This window comes from Hemicordylus capensis, chromosome 6, assembly GCF_027244095.1.
Source record: "Hemicordylus capensis ecotype Gifberg chromosome 6, rHemCap1.1.pri, whole genome shotgun sequence".
NCBI classification, from domain to species: domain Eukaryota; kingdom Metazoa; phylum Chordata; class Lepidosauria; order Squamata; family Cordylidae; genus Hemicordylus; species Hemicordylus capensis.
The window spans coordinates 102,576,897-102,591,185 of NC_069662.1; the positions used below are offsets into that span (position 1 = coordinate 102,576,897).

At 42.5% G+C, this 14,289-nt stretch overlaps 1 protein-coding gene across 3 annotated transcripts in view; it reads left to right on the forward strand.

The window, feature by feature from the left end:
* ZNRF2 (zinc and ring finger 2) overlaps nt 1–14,289 on the forward strand; it is a 107,624-nt gene that overhangs the window by 59,929 nt on the left and 33,406 nt on the right. The window contains exons 3-4 of one of the 3 annotated variants that reach the window (XR_008309522.1): nt 12,516–12,640; nt 13,425–13,543. The exons of the other annotated variants lie outside the window; for them this stretch is intronic. The gene's annotated coding sequence lies outside the window, so the exon portion shown is untranslated. The remainder of the gene's footprint in view (nt 1–12,515; nt 12,641–13,424; nt 13,544–14,289) is intronic. 3 annotated transcript variants of the gene reach the window in all.

Below are 14,289 nucleotides of genomic sequence, written 5' to 3' on the forward strand. Positions count from 1 at the left end.
GGATATAGATGATCCCATATGTGGGAAGCTAAAAAGGACCCAAAGTTCTGTTAATGAAACTGCCTCGAGGGTGTTTGCTTGGCACCCTCATTTTGGGCGAATGTGGAGAATTTAGCTCAAAAGGGGAGGCAGTTCCAATCAGCCTTAATTTGTGCAGGTGTATGAGCTCAAGAAAATAGGCTTGAGAGAAAGGTTTTAATTAACAAAAAGGAGTTTATATAATATATAATATATAATATATAATATCATTTACTAGGTGGTCCTAATGTAAAAGCAATGCAGATATGTTTAAAAATAGACTATTGTAAGGCACACTTAGCTTATAGTTCCAAATTATGTGTAAATTCTCAGGTGGGCTAGAGAACTACTTTAAGACTGAGGGGCAAGATTTCAGAAATAAGAGAAAGGGATAGAAGAAGCTGGGCAAGAGGCTATATCACCTGTCCTGAAGAGGGGGACACCAAGGTGGTCTGCTAGAGTTTCTGTCTGCTGGGGTCCAGAATGAGAGGCACAAGGGAACACTGAGATGTTTCGCAGTGGGAGTCCCAGGTGTAATAGGGAAACACATTGGGGTCATGGAGTTAGGGATACTCATCCCAAAACGTGCCTTGAGGGCACATTTCTTTTGTCCTGCTCTGCTGAATAGGGGAGCCCAGACAAACTTTTTTCTTTTTTGAATGCATTGTGTCTTAGTCCTTCCTGGGTAGGAATGTGCATGAATCGCCTATGGCATTCAAGGCTGATTGTGAGGACAGTTGGAGTGTGCAGTTGTGTTTAAAGAGTATCCTGTGCTGGGAAGGGCTTCCCAATAATTCTATCAAGTTTTGATGGGCACCTCTTCAGAGATACATCACCGACTCATCCCTGTTGTAATGGAGTCTGTTGTCTTATCTTCCTTGCCTTCCTGGCCTGAGTGCTTCCTTAACAGGTGTTATCTCTCTTGCAAGAGGAAGAGGGGAGTTTAGATTTCATTCCCAGGCTGAAATGATCTTGAATGCCAGACACTTGCAGTAGCTAGTCCTGGAATGTGCTTAGTCAGGCCCCCTCACAGAAAGAGGGAGTGTGGATCTAATTTCCTTTCCAATTTGTGGGGCCTATAGCCAAATCTAGGGGCAACCAGTCCACTGCCAACTAAGTGACTTGTCCCCATGTATAACATAAACTGGAAGCTCACACTGTGGTGCAGCTCCTGAGCATAACAAAGGTGCAATCTCCAAGCCAGGAGATGCAGTTGCAACCAGGGAGGCTTCTGGAAGTGGGCAGAATAAGCTCAGCTGCTAACAGCTCCCAGAAGCCTGCACAGGCTCCTTGAAAGATTCATAAGGCTCACTTAATATAAGTGTTGGACCCACACGAGTAGTAATGGAATGCAATTTAGACTGACTCTTACACCTAATCTAGAACCCAAATTCATATTTGTCCTAAATATTGGGGCCCAAAAAGTTGATTTCCATATCTAGGATTTTTTTATTCTCGTGATTATTGGGAGGAAAAAGGAGAAGCTGACTTCTGACTCTTCAGAATTATGGCATTGGCAGGCCGTCTCCTTTGTGCTTTACTGAAAGCCTTTTTCATTTTCTTGTTTGATCATTCTCAAGCCAGCCTCAGTTCTGTCATATGCAGAGCTCTCTTGCTTTGAAGTCGTAAAGGTTTTTGTTTTTTTAATGTGATGTGCTGTATTCAATGTGTCAGAAAGCAGCACAGAATTCATCTTGGGCAAGTGCTCTAGGGTAGCTCTGTGTCTCATTCCACATTGTACGTAATTTACACACGCTTTTATAACCTTGAATCTGTGTCTATTTTTTGTTCTCCCTTTCAAATGGAATCCAATACCCTCATACTGACGTTGGTAATACAGGAAGTGCAACGTGTCTATTTTTTCTTTCATCCTTGGAGACTACATAGCTTGGTGAATTGTTCAAACAGCAGTGCTTGCTGTGAGTTCCTCTGGACACAGAAAAATATTAAGCAAAGTAAAGTTGTAATCACACATCCTCGGTGATAGAGAAATTTTTCAAATAGACAGCAGCATCCATTGTTTGGATGCTAATATTCTTTAGATGCCAGTCCTTAACAAGCCAAAACGTTTCTAATTCCCTGGCACCAGCATAACATTTCTAGGAGCTTGGGCAGCCAGGCAACTGGTATTTTTTTCAGTCTTGTGTTTACAGTTGTGACTGCTGGCTTGCTAATGTTTGTGTCTTTGGAAAGGTATGACTAGCACAGGTTTTGCTGTTGTTTGAATGAAACCTTTTGCATTCGAGCTTTAAAGGGTAGGAATAGTAAGAGTGGATGTGACCGAGAGAGTTCCTACACTTAGGAGTGGGCATTGCTCTGTATCTCTTTAACAACAACAACAAATATTTATATACCGCTTTTCAACAAAAACGGTTTCCAAGGCAGTTTACATAGATAAATAAATAGGGTGGATTCCTGTCCCCAAAGGACTCACAGTCTAAAATAAAACATAAGACTGACCCCAGCGACAGCCACTGGAGGGGAGCAGTGCTGGATACTCTACCCTGCTAAATAAAGAGAATCGCGTTAAAAAGGTGTCTCTTTGCCCAGTTAACAGGGGTTTGCTAACTGGGCAAAGTAGGAGAAGCTGCTGCCATGATCACATTACTGTCTTCATTATAGTGCTCTGCATTTCTGCTAAAGGCTAATGTCTGGTCAGTGTGGTCTAAAATGTATATCTGGAATTGTAGATACCAAATGCTCCTAAAATATGCCTAGAGAAAGAGAGAGATGGATCAAAGTACAGGACAAATCTAACAAGGCTTGAATGTCAACACTTCTCTTCTCCTTTCAATCTTTCGTATGAATTAGTGAGTGAAAGTGATTGATTTAATGGGTTGGTCTGTAACCGAGCTCTGACCCATCCCTTCTTTTGATGTAGTAGTTGAGTCTTATACCAGAGCACTGGGCTTCATTTAGCTTTTCTTTGCTTTTGCTTGCTCTCCAATCAAATAGTTGTCTGTGGCAGGCCAACTTACACACTTCTATGGCTTTGCCCTCATAAGATGAAATGAACTCATTTCTTAATTGCTAAACAATTCTTGGTGATGTATTCCCAACATTCTTTCTGGCTGGCAAATAGTCAAACTATCTTATTATTGAAGCCCATAATTTCTTTAATCAGCTGTTGTGGCATAGGCAGCATTGCTAATGTGTTAAACATGTCTTCGGACATCAGAGCAGAGAATACTCGCTTTGCTTCTACAGTAGTTGTTGGAATGGCTGCTGTAATTCTATTTTTGCTATATGCAAGTAAACCACATTGAGAACTTTTCTTCAAAAGCAGTATTTAGGCTGATAGGTAGCATATTGAAGTCCAGGACCCACAAGGTAGCATTCTCAGAAATGCTACCTGTTCCATGCGCAGGAACAGTGAGACAGGCAGAGCTGAGAGGTTTCAGTGCGGGGATGAGACGTTGGTGCTGGAAGGAAGGGTTTAGATTTGTAAGGCACTGGGGTACATTTTGGGGCAAGCAAGGCCTGTACAAAAGGGATGGGCTGCACGTGAAGCAAGATAGAACCAGACTGCTGGTGCTTAAAATAAAAAAAGGTTGCAGAGCAGCTTTTAAAATGATGCCTGGGGAATAGCTGAAAGGAGCTGGACAGAATCCGTTGCGGCAAATGCCATCCTTTAAAGTGCGAGGGTGCAAAGGATTCAGATAAAACAGAAGAGGACAGAGCAGAACCACATAAAGAACAGACAGAAGGCTGTGTAAGATGGTCAAAGAGTCAAAAGAAAGATAGCAGACACCAGGGAAGAGATTCAGCATACAGGTGCTTATATGCCAATGTCAGAAGCCTCCGAGCCAAGATGGGTGAGGTGGAGTGCTTGTTTGCTAACATAGAAATAGATATAGTGGGAATAACAGAAACATGGTGGAATAGTGAGAACCAGTGGGACACTGTTATCCCTGGATAATAAACTCTATAAAGAGGACAGGGAGGCGTGCCTTAGAGGTGAAGTAGCACTGTATGTTAAAGAAGGGATAGAATCTAACAAACTAGAAAACCTAGGTGGACTGGAGTCCTCCACAGAAACCCTATGGGTGACAATACAAGGCCTGAAAGGAAATGTGCTACTGTGGACGTACTATCGCCCTAAACGCTAACAGTGACTGGGACTTACAGCAGGAAATCAGGGAGGCGTCAAGGTGAGGCAGGGCTGTAATAATGGGTGACTTCAATTACCCACACATAGACTAGGTAAATTCACAGTCAGGTAATGACAAAGAGGTCAAATTTATAGATACTCTGAATGACTGTGCCCTAGAACAGTTGGTCTTGGAACCAACCAGAGAGAAGACGACCTTGGACTCAATCCTGAGTGGCACCCAGGACCTGGTGCGTGATGTCAGTGTCATCGACCCTTTAGGGAACAGTGACCATAGTCACTGGGTATGGTGTAATCTGTCACCCATCTGATCTGTCATCTGTTACCCATAGTTACTGGGTAAGAGTAGTATTTCACTACTCTTTTGGGTAGTGAAATCCAAAACGGACTGTGAGGAGATCCAAAAGGATCTCTCCAGACTGGGTGAGTGGGCGACAAAATGGCAAATGTGATTCAGTGTTGGCAAGTGTAAAGTGATGCACATTGGAATGAAAAACCCCAACTTCAAGTGTACCTTGATGGGATCTGAGCTGTCGGTGACTGACCAGGAGAGGGATCTTGGGGTCTTGGTGGACAGCTCGTTGAAGGAGTCGACTCAGTGTGTGGCAGCTGTGAAAAAGGCCTATTTCACGTTAGGGATCATTAAGAAGGGGATTGAAAATAAAACTGCTAATATTATAATACTCTTATACAAAACGATAGTGCAGCCACACCTGGAGTGCAGCATACAATTCTGGTCATCACATCTAAAAAAGGACATTGTAGAACTGGAAAAGGCGCAGAAGAGGGCAACCAAGATTATCAGGGGCCTAGAGCATCTTTTTTATGCGGCAAGGCTACAACACCTGGGACTATTTAGTTTAGAAAAAAGATGACTGCAGGGAGACGTGATAGAGGTCTATAAAATCATGCACGGAGTGGAGAAAGTGGATAGAGAGAGATTCTTCTCCCTCTCACATAACCCTAGAACCAGGGGTCATCCCATGAAATTGATTGCCAGGAAATTTAGGACCAGCAAACGGAAGTACTTTTTCACATAACATATAATCAACTTGTGGAATTCTCTGCCACAAGATGTGGTGACAGCCAACAACCTGGATGGCTTTAAGAGGGGTTTGGATAACTTCATGGAGGAGAGATGTATCAACATCTACTAGTCGGAGGGCTACAGGCCACCTCCCGCCTCCAAGGCAAGATGTCTCTGAGTACCAGTTGCAGGGGAGTAACAGCAGGAGAGAGGGCATGCCCTCAATTCCTGCCTGTAGGCTTCCAGTGTCATCTGGTGGGCCACTGTATGAAACAGGATGCTGGACTAGATTGGCCTTAGGCCTGATCCAGCAGGGCTGTTCTTATGTTCAGTATATAAATAGGAATGAATAATACAACAGCTTCACTTTCTGCAGATTCTTGTCCAGAACTGTGTGCAGTCCTGTATGCAAACCTTGATATGGTGGAGTTCTTGCCTCTTGTACAAGACTGAAAGCACTTTCTTCCGTTTATCTTTCTGTCTGCAGTATTACATTGGGTAGGCCTTCACTGCTTTCTACAGTGCTTATTCTAGGAACCTGAACCTCCACTTATGTGCTTCAGTCATACTCCCTGAGTTGAAAAGATCACTTGGGGAAGGAAATAGAAGGTGGCTCTTGAGGGTGGTGGTGGTTGCAGAGACATGTGAGGGTACACAGTGGGAGGGGAGGTCCAAGGGCCTTGCAAGCGTCTTCTTTTATTCTGTTGGAGCAGCCCTTCCCCCTCCTTCCCAGGATTACAGAAAGACCAGTGTGCCCTGAGAAGAAGGCAAGAAAGGAGGCATCCAGGCCAGAGAGCTCTTGTCCTTGGCTCCTGAAAAGACCAACAGCCTGAGACATTTTGTTAATCTTTTAATATTGTAAACCACTTTGGGTGCCTTTGTCTAAGCAGAAAGGTGGTATAAAAATGTAGCAAATAAATAATAATAATAAATATATTCTTCGGAGTGATATAACCTTGACAAATTAAAAAAAAATGGCTACACAGGGTGGGTGAGCAGAATAACACCGGCAGCCAGCAAAAGCAGCCAGCTCCACAGACCCAAGAAATCCCATACATCTGGTTCTGTGTAAATGTTCCCAAATATTAGTGTGTTTTTTTAAAAGCAGCTAGAGAGAGGGGGAGAGAACATTTTCTATTGCTGCCAGCAATTTTCAACTCCTAAAAAGTGAAGGGCCATCTGTTGTGTGTGGGGTGCTTTTTTCTTTTTTGGGAAAAAGTGAACAGCATGCACTGAAACCCGTTTGGATACTTGACAGAATTCCTCTATGTACACTTGTATTGACTGATCTAAAATGATAATTTCCTTATTGCTTTACTCAGTTGACAATTCTAGAGTAGTGAGGGGCAGGAAAGAAACTGAAGTGTGCTCTCTAATGCATCTTTAAATCTTTTGGGAGCAAGAATGGTCAAACATCGCATACTGGTCTTGACTCGCTATCTGAAAATATCAGAAACCCATCTTTACATCATTGAGACACCAAATAAACTGAATTTAATGTCTGTTCAGTTACGATTTATAGGGAATTTCTGTGGAATTTTACTACATATAGGTCTCAAACTTCTAATGCCTTCTTAGTGAAGTCTTCCTCTGTTATAAAATTGACCTACTGATGTATATTAACTCACATTAATATGCATAATGGTATCAACCTTGGTTGCCTGTAATGTGTAATCTGTCTAAGGAAATATTATCAGTAGTTCAGGAAACAGAAAGCATTGTTCTGTTTCCTTAATCCAGGACAGAGAAGCCAAGCCCTGGATCTACAATGCAGATGCCCTCATTTATACCCTGCTTTTCTATTTAAAAATGCTCAAGGCAAATCGCAACCAATAATAAAAACAATAAAGCTCATATAACTATAAGTAAAATTTTATACAGGAGCAGTAAAATACAGTTGCAGGCAGACAGCATATGCACTATTCCCAGACAGCACATTCTCTGCCTCTTACTAGGGATATGCAGAACCGATTCTATTCGAACCCGGTTCAAATAGAACTGTCCCAGTTCAACTTAAACCAAATGGGACCCCAAAATAGGGGTGCTGGTCCGTGTTCAAGCCAAACCAGTTTGGCAGTTCAGGGGCATGCTTGTAAAGAGGAATCCAGTGAAGAATTCCCCCTTTACAAGCAAGGGGAGTTTTTAGATAGGCAAGGAGAATGCCTACACACACACACCCCCCCAAGAAAAAAGAAATCCTAATAGGATTTCAGGAGAGGGCATCTGTAATCTGAGGGTGTGGCAGCTCCTCCCCAAACCAGGCCCAGCGCTCCAGCATGGCCCACTGTCTGCTTCCAGAGAGAACTAAAGTCTGGGTCTGAGCCACCCAAAGCAGGAGTCAGGCCTTTCAGGTAAGTTTCCTTTTTAAGTAGCTCAACCAAGCAGTCAGCTCGTGGGGAGCATCTGAGCATGCACCCTAGACACGAGATTGTTCTCTCTAAAAGATTACAGGAACCAAGGTAGGTAGGGGAGTTGGTAGGCATTAGTAAAATAAAGCAAGAGTCATTTCTAGCTCTAACACACTTCTTTCTTTTTTCTTTTTTATTAAATGAGTATAAAAGAGAGAAATATAAAAACACCAGTACAAGAGAAAGAAAAGAGTTAAACAATGTTGTACATAATATCTCATATTTTATACACCGACCCAGGATTCAGCTCTGTCACATGAGCTTATGTCTAAACCACATTTAGTTAGTATCTAGGTAAAACCTCCAGTTAAGTAAAATAATCATGATTAAGCCATGCTACTATTTTTAAAAATGCAAATTCATGGCTTCATTAGCAAAGAGAATCCAAGTCTCGGGTGAGGTATCCGCCCCATAACACATTGTATTGTATAAAGTCACATGAAATTTATTCTCCAATTTGGTTTTTTATGTATGAAGTAATTCTGGCCATTGAAGCGTAATCCCAAAGTTTAAGAAACCACTCCTCTAGCTTTGGTAAAATATGGTTTTTCCAATAGGCAGCATACAAAATTCTCACAGCAGTTATCAGGTATAAAGATAACTCCGTATATTCTGCAGGTATATACGGCTTAATAATATTTGACAAAAAGATCTCTGGTGCAAGGTGCAAAACTATTTTTTAGCATTTGCTGCATTGTACTGTTCATTAACTTCCAAAAAAATTTCTGAGCTCCAACACATTCTAAAGTTTAAGCAAAGCACTTACATATCTTGGTGACAGGTGGTCCAGCAAGTCGATGGTAAATGGCTGACATCTTAACAAAGGCAACATACAACTTTTAAAGGGTTTCTTAGGTAAAGCACCTGGAAAACAGTGAATTCCTTCCACCAGTCAGAGGTAGCCACAAAGGCTCAGGTTGACAGCTCCTCAGCCAATGCGGAGGTAAGATACCTCGGTGGCTAGAGGCGATTGTGGGGCTGCCACATGTCCATAGTTCAGAGTTGCCAGTTACCATCCCCACAAGGGAGTTGGGGTGCAAAGTGTCCACTTCTCCTGGGCTTAATTAATTAATTCTCGTCTTCAGTCTTTTAAAAAGCAATCAGAGATGGAGAAGCTCTTACTTTGACAGGGAGTGCATTCCAAAGCCCTGGGGCAACCACAGAGAAGGCCTGGCCCTGAGTCACCACAGATGAGTGAGTGGCAGCCATAACCAGAACTTCCCAGATGATCTTAATAGGTAGCAGAGTTAATAGGTAGCAAAGAAGGCAATCTCTTGAATACTCAGGACCTAAACCATTCAGGGCTTAATAGGTAGTGACCAGCACTTTGTATTTGGCTCAGAAACATAGCAGAAGCCAGTGCAGTTCTTTCAGAATCAATGTTATATGTTCGGTCCCTTCAGGTTTCCGAACTATGTACAAAGGCAGCCCCACATAGCGGGTGGTCAGAGGCTGGTCTTAATATCCAGGTGAGTTGATATAGGAGGAGGCAACCCTGGAGGTCAAATCTTGGATCCTGATTAAGAATAGTTTTTTGTTTTTTTTTTAAACCCATAATGATAGGCCTATTCACAGTAATAGGATAGATAACCCGGTATTGTTTCTCTGTCATTGTATGGTATCCCACACATCAGATAAAGCACACTACTTGCCATTGAGCAAACATTTTACTTGAACAGTTAACTGAAGTACAAAAATTTATAATCTTAAAAATACTGATGAGATGTAATAAGCACAAAAACACTGGAACCATTCAGGGCGGGGGAGTGTTTTTTGTGTATAGATAACATTGCTGTTTTATTTAAGAAAAGCCTGCTGTGTGTGTATTCATGATAGCAATGATTATACAGTTGCTCTCTGCCTGATGTGATTCTGCTGGAGAGGTTCTATCTGGAATGTCCTAGACTTAATCAATCTTTCACTTGAGAGGTCATTTAGAGAATGTCATAAATTGTGTCTGCAATTGCTGCAGTCTTGTGACTGCTGGGAATTGCACTTTAGGGCAGTGAGCCTTATTATTCACTGTATTTATGCAGTGGTTTATATTTGATAGCCCATAAGTGTCTCATAAGAGAACATAATTATTTTGCAGATTAGCTATGTGATCCAATAAAATAGGCTTTTCCTCCAGGGTCTTCTTGATCTGAAGCCTGATTTTAGAGTACTAATTTACAAATACATATTTAAAACATGCTAAGAATTATTATTTTTGAAAGATCAAGACCTAAATCTATAATCATTGATACTTGCAGTGTGGATGTTGTTGGGAAGTAATGACTCATGAGTCAGTAGGACAGAAAATTCTTGATGCCTGCATTTTCTCCAGCTTCTCGGGTACCATGCAGAATTACTACTAGTGCTTGCTTTCCTCACAGTTGAGATTGTGTGACAGTATAATGCTTCCAGAAGTATTTCTCCCCCCCCCCCCATAAAAAAGTTACTATTATTTGCATTTTGAATTCAAAGCTAAACATCCAATTTCTTAATTGCAGGAGTTGTTTTTGTGTTGGTCCTGTTTTGCTGCTTCCATTATTTGTTTAAATTTGAGTAGGCGTGCCTGAACTATTGATAAGATATGTAAGAAACTGCCTGCTGTTGTGTGACTAGAAATAGCACAACTTTAGCATAGCCTGTTGCATGTAGTGTTAGCTTTAAACAGAATTGGAACCCAGTATGTTCATGATAACTTTATCGTTATGTCTACTACTTGATTATACAGTGACATAGTTACAGAGCTTTACTTGAAGGTGCTAATCTAATCTTTGACAGGTTCACATAATTGTGTTGACTGCATTCTGTTATGAAACTGTGTAAAACACAAAGTGACACTTTGGATAGAGAGTTGGTCTTGCAGTAGTGAGCATGAATTGGACCTTTGCTAAACGGGGTTCATCTTGGTTTGCTTTTGAATGGGTGACTACAAGTGAACAGTGTCTTCAGTAAGATATTCTTCCTGGGGATGGGGGGGCCGTAGCTCAGTCATAGAGCATCTGTTTGTATGCAGAAGATTATAGGCTCACTCCCTGGCATCTCCAGGTAGGGCTGGGAAAGGGTCCTACCTGAAACCTTGGGAGCGCTGCTGCCAGTGAGGTAGAGAATACTGAGCTAGATGGGCCAATGGTTTGACTCAGTATCAGGCAGCTTCCTTTGTAAATATAGCACTAGATAGTCATAATACTTATAGAACACTGGTCTAAATACTTCATGTACAAAGGTAATTAAATGGAGTAATTCCCTAATGCAGGTGAGTGTGCAGGTTTTACCAAAACAAATTACAGCAGAATATTCTATCTATATTGTCAGTCACCATTCTTTAACAAACCAACTTCAAAGGGAGACTCTGTTTTGAAATTTCTTAACTACAATGTATCAGCATTTGATTCTGTTTATTTAGGAATCAGCTGAGACAGGGTTTTCTCTCTCATTTACAAATGACCATAAGAGCAGCCCTGCAGGATCAAGCCCAAGCCCCATCTAGTCCAGCATCCTGTTTCACACAGTGGCCCACCGGATGCCGCTGGAAGCCCACAGAGTGCATGCCCTCTCTCCTGCTGTTACTCCCCTGCAACTGGTATTCTGAGACATCCTATCTCTGAGGCTGGAGGTGGCCTATAGCCGGGACAGCTAGAGGAGGGGTTTACCATTGCCATCTCCCGCACAGTATGAGATAATGCCTTTCAGCACTTTCCTATATCACTGCTGCCTGATATAGGAGTTTCCCATATTCTGGGAAACACACCAGCCTCAAACCAACAGACTCCTGCTCTCTAGGCAGGTTGCTTCCCCGCTGCGCCATTAGGTGCCTCAACTACTGTGATTAATTGCAGGCATATCCAAATAGGAACAAAAGCAAGCAGCAGCAGCAATGGTCTTTGGCTAAGACTGCCCATTTCTAAGTTGCTTTCTGGAAAGGGCTGTAATTCAGGGCAGAGCAATGGCTTTAAATGTAGAAGGTCGTATGAACAATTTCTGTCGTCTCCTGGGAAAAACCACATTGAGAAACTCTGGAGAGCCACTTCCTGTCAATAGGCAGTGTTGAACTAGATAGATCAGTCTGACTCAGTATAAGGTAGCTTCATATGTATTCAGAGTACCCCTTCTATGTGATCTGGCTGTTCTCTAAAGCTCTTATGGATGGTCTGGGAGAACAGCAGCGGTTGAAGCCAAACCTTAACCAGATGGTGGTCCATCCATGACAATGGGGAAATCACAGGAGTCCCCACCCACCGAACACCACCCTGATCAGAGTAAAAGACCAAATCAAGCGTGTGACTTGCAATGTGCATCGGTCCAGAGACCACTTGGGATAGGCCCATAGTTGTCATGGCCGCTATGAACTCCTGAGCTGCCCTGGACAAATTGGTCCCGAAATGAACATTGAAGTCCCCCAGCACCAAACGTCTGGGAGATTCCATTGTGAGTTCCGCGACCAAGTCCGTGAGCTCAGTAAGGGATTCCGTCGAGCAGTGGGGCGATCGGTACACCAACAGAAGTCCCAATCTATCCCTGGTCCCCAAACTTAGGTACACATATTCAATATGGTCAGATACCTCGACGGGGACCCTGGTAAGGGTCCCTTATAGACCACCCACTCCACCTCCCCACCCACATTCCCTCACCTGTTCCTCTACAGAATACCCTGGAGGAAGAAGCTGGGACCAGACTGGGCCACCAGCCTCCCCCAACCAAGTCTTGGTGATACACACCAGGTCAGCCCCTTCATCCATAATCAAATCATGGATGAGCTCAGGTTTATTTTGGACTGACCTGGCATTGCAGAGGAGCAAGGTAAGGCTATATGGGTTGTTGGCAGTGCTCCCCGAGGTCACAGAGCTGGCAGGACAGCTGGAAGGGGAGACAGCTATTAAATTTCTGACTACCCTTCCCCTGGAACGGTCTGCTGACCTGCTAACGTTACTTCTTCTATTCACCACCACCACCACCGGAATAGCTGCTACACATTCAACGAAGGTGCCCCCTGTCTTCCCATCTTTAGACGAACCCAAGCACATTACAACTACTTCGACCCAATCTCACCAACAGTGAAGTGAGCAAGAATCTTCTCTAGCCATTCAAGTTAGTATGTCTAAGAAAGTTAGAGGTCCTGTCAAAATTACTGAGCCATTGAAGCTCACTAAGTGGCCCTGGGCAAGCCTTTATCTCTGCTTAATTTACGTGACAAGATTGTGTGGTAATCAAATGTGATGTTTATATTGTAATATGGATGTGCAGGTTAAAGGGACAAGAAATCACTTTAGCCATAAAAGTGTTTTGTTTAGTTCAACTAAAAACAGCATATGCTCAGAGAGTAATTCAAAGGTGCGTCCCGCCTTCAGATGATCCTGCTCGAGCTTTTGGTTTGGTGTTTTTACCTTGAATAAAATTGGAGGTAGGCTCTTTTGTGCAGCTTGTGTGCACTGCAAGATGGGCGTGTGATGGATGCACATTCAACCCCTAAATTTGCTCTCTGGATAAACCCAAAGACCTCTGCTAAAGAATCATGTGTACTTTAATCAAAGCTTCTTTACTAGTTAAATGAGACAGTTTATTCAGATTGTCTCGGGTGCTACTCCACAAGATGGATTATACAAATGAGTAAGAAGCAGACTGTATATCACATTTAATATTTTTAATGTTGGGTTTTAAATGATTTTAATGTTAATCATTTTAATGTTTAAATTATTTTAATTGTAAACTGCCCAGAGACAAAAGTTTTGGGCGGTGTAGAAATGTTAAATAAATAAATAAATAAATAAATAATAACTTATACTTAGCCTCTGTTTTTAATGGGTTCATCTTAAATTCAGAGTTTTCCATTCAGGAGATACAGTAATATCAGCTTCTTTTTGCACCTTCCCAGACATCTTCTTCCTCTGCAGAAGATGGAAGGCTGTATGAGGCCTGCTGAACTAAGTCTAGCAGCAAACGTGTAGCAAAAGAGAAGGTTCATACAGATGGCCTCAGGAACACTTAGAAAGGGTAAACTTTCACACTTGCCTGTTTACATGATCTTAGGAGGAGGTAGTGCTGTTCAGCTGCTTTTTCTCCCTTATAATACATGCGGCCAGCTGTTCCCACCGTTGTACCTTGTCCTTAATTTTGGAGAACTGGCACAGAGCACCAAGATCCTCTTATGCTATCAGTAGAAGTTGGATACCCACCCCACAACTCACAGACCTACCGTTTGTTGTTTCTCTCCAGGGTTTTGAGCATATAACTATTAGCTGGCTTCCCACATGCTTGGATTACTAGCACAATGTCTAAAGATGCAGAAGCTGAGTTACTCTGAAGGAGAGTTTGGGGGATGGAACTAAATTTCCCTTTCCTTAGCAGGAAGTCCAGGTTAAAAATGAGAGAGCATGCCTTTCAAAATCAAGCAGAGTAGAGAAAGAGAGGAAGAGGAAAATTGAGCAGTGCTGCATTTTTCTATGTTTCTTTGCTGTGGCTTCTTATCTCAGACTAATAACTTAAAACTATTCTTCTAGTTTTAAATTGCTAGTCTGAAATGGTAACAGTTCTCTGTTAGCTAGTTGGTTACCGTCACATGTCCCTTGGTGACACTGAGCTTGGACTGCTGTAATCCACTATGCAGGTGACTGTGTCTGCAAACTATTCAGATGTTGCAGCTGGGCTGCTGACCAGGATCTTTCCAGATGAGGCTTTTAGCTGACTTCTCCACTGGAATGGAGGGTGTGCATATTGGCTGAATTTGCGCCAAAGTCTGT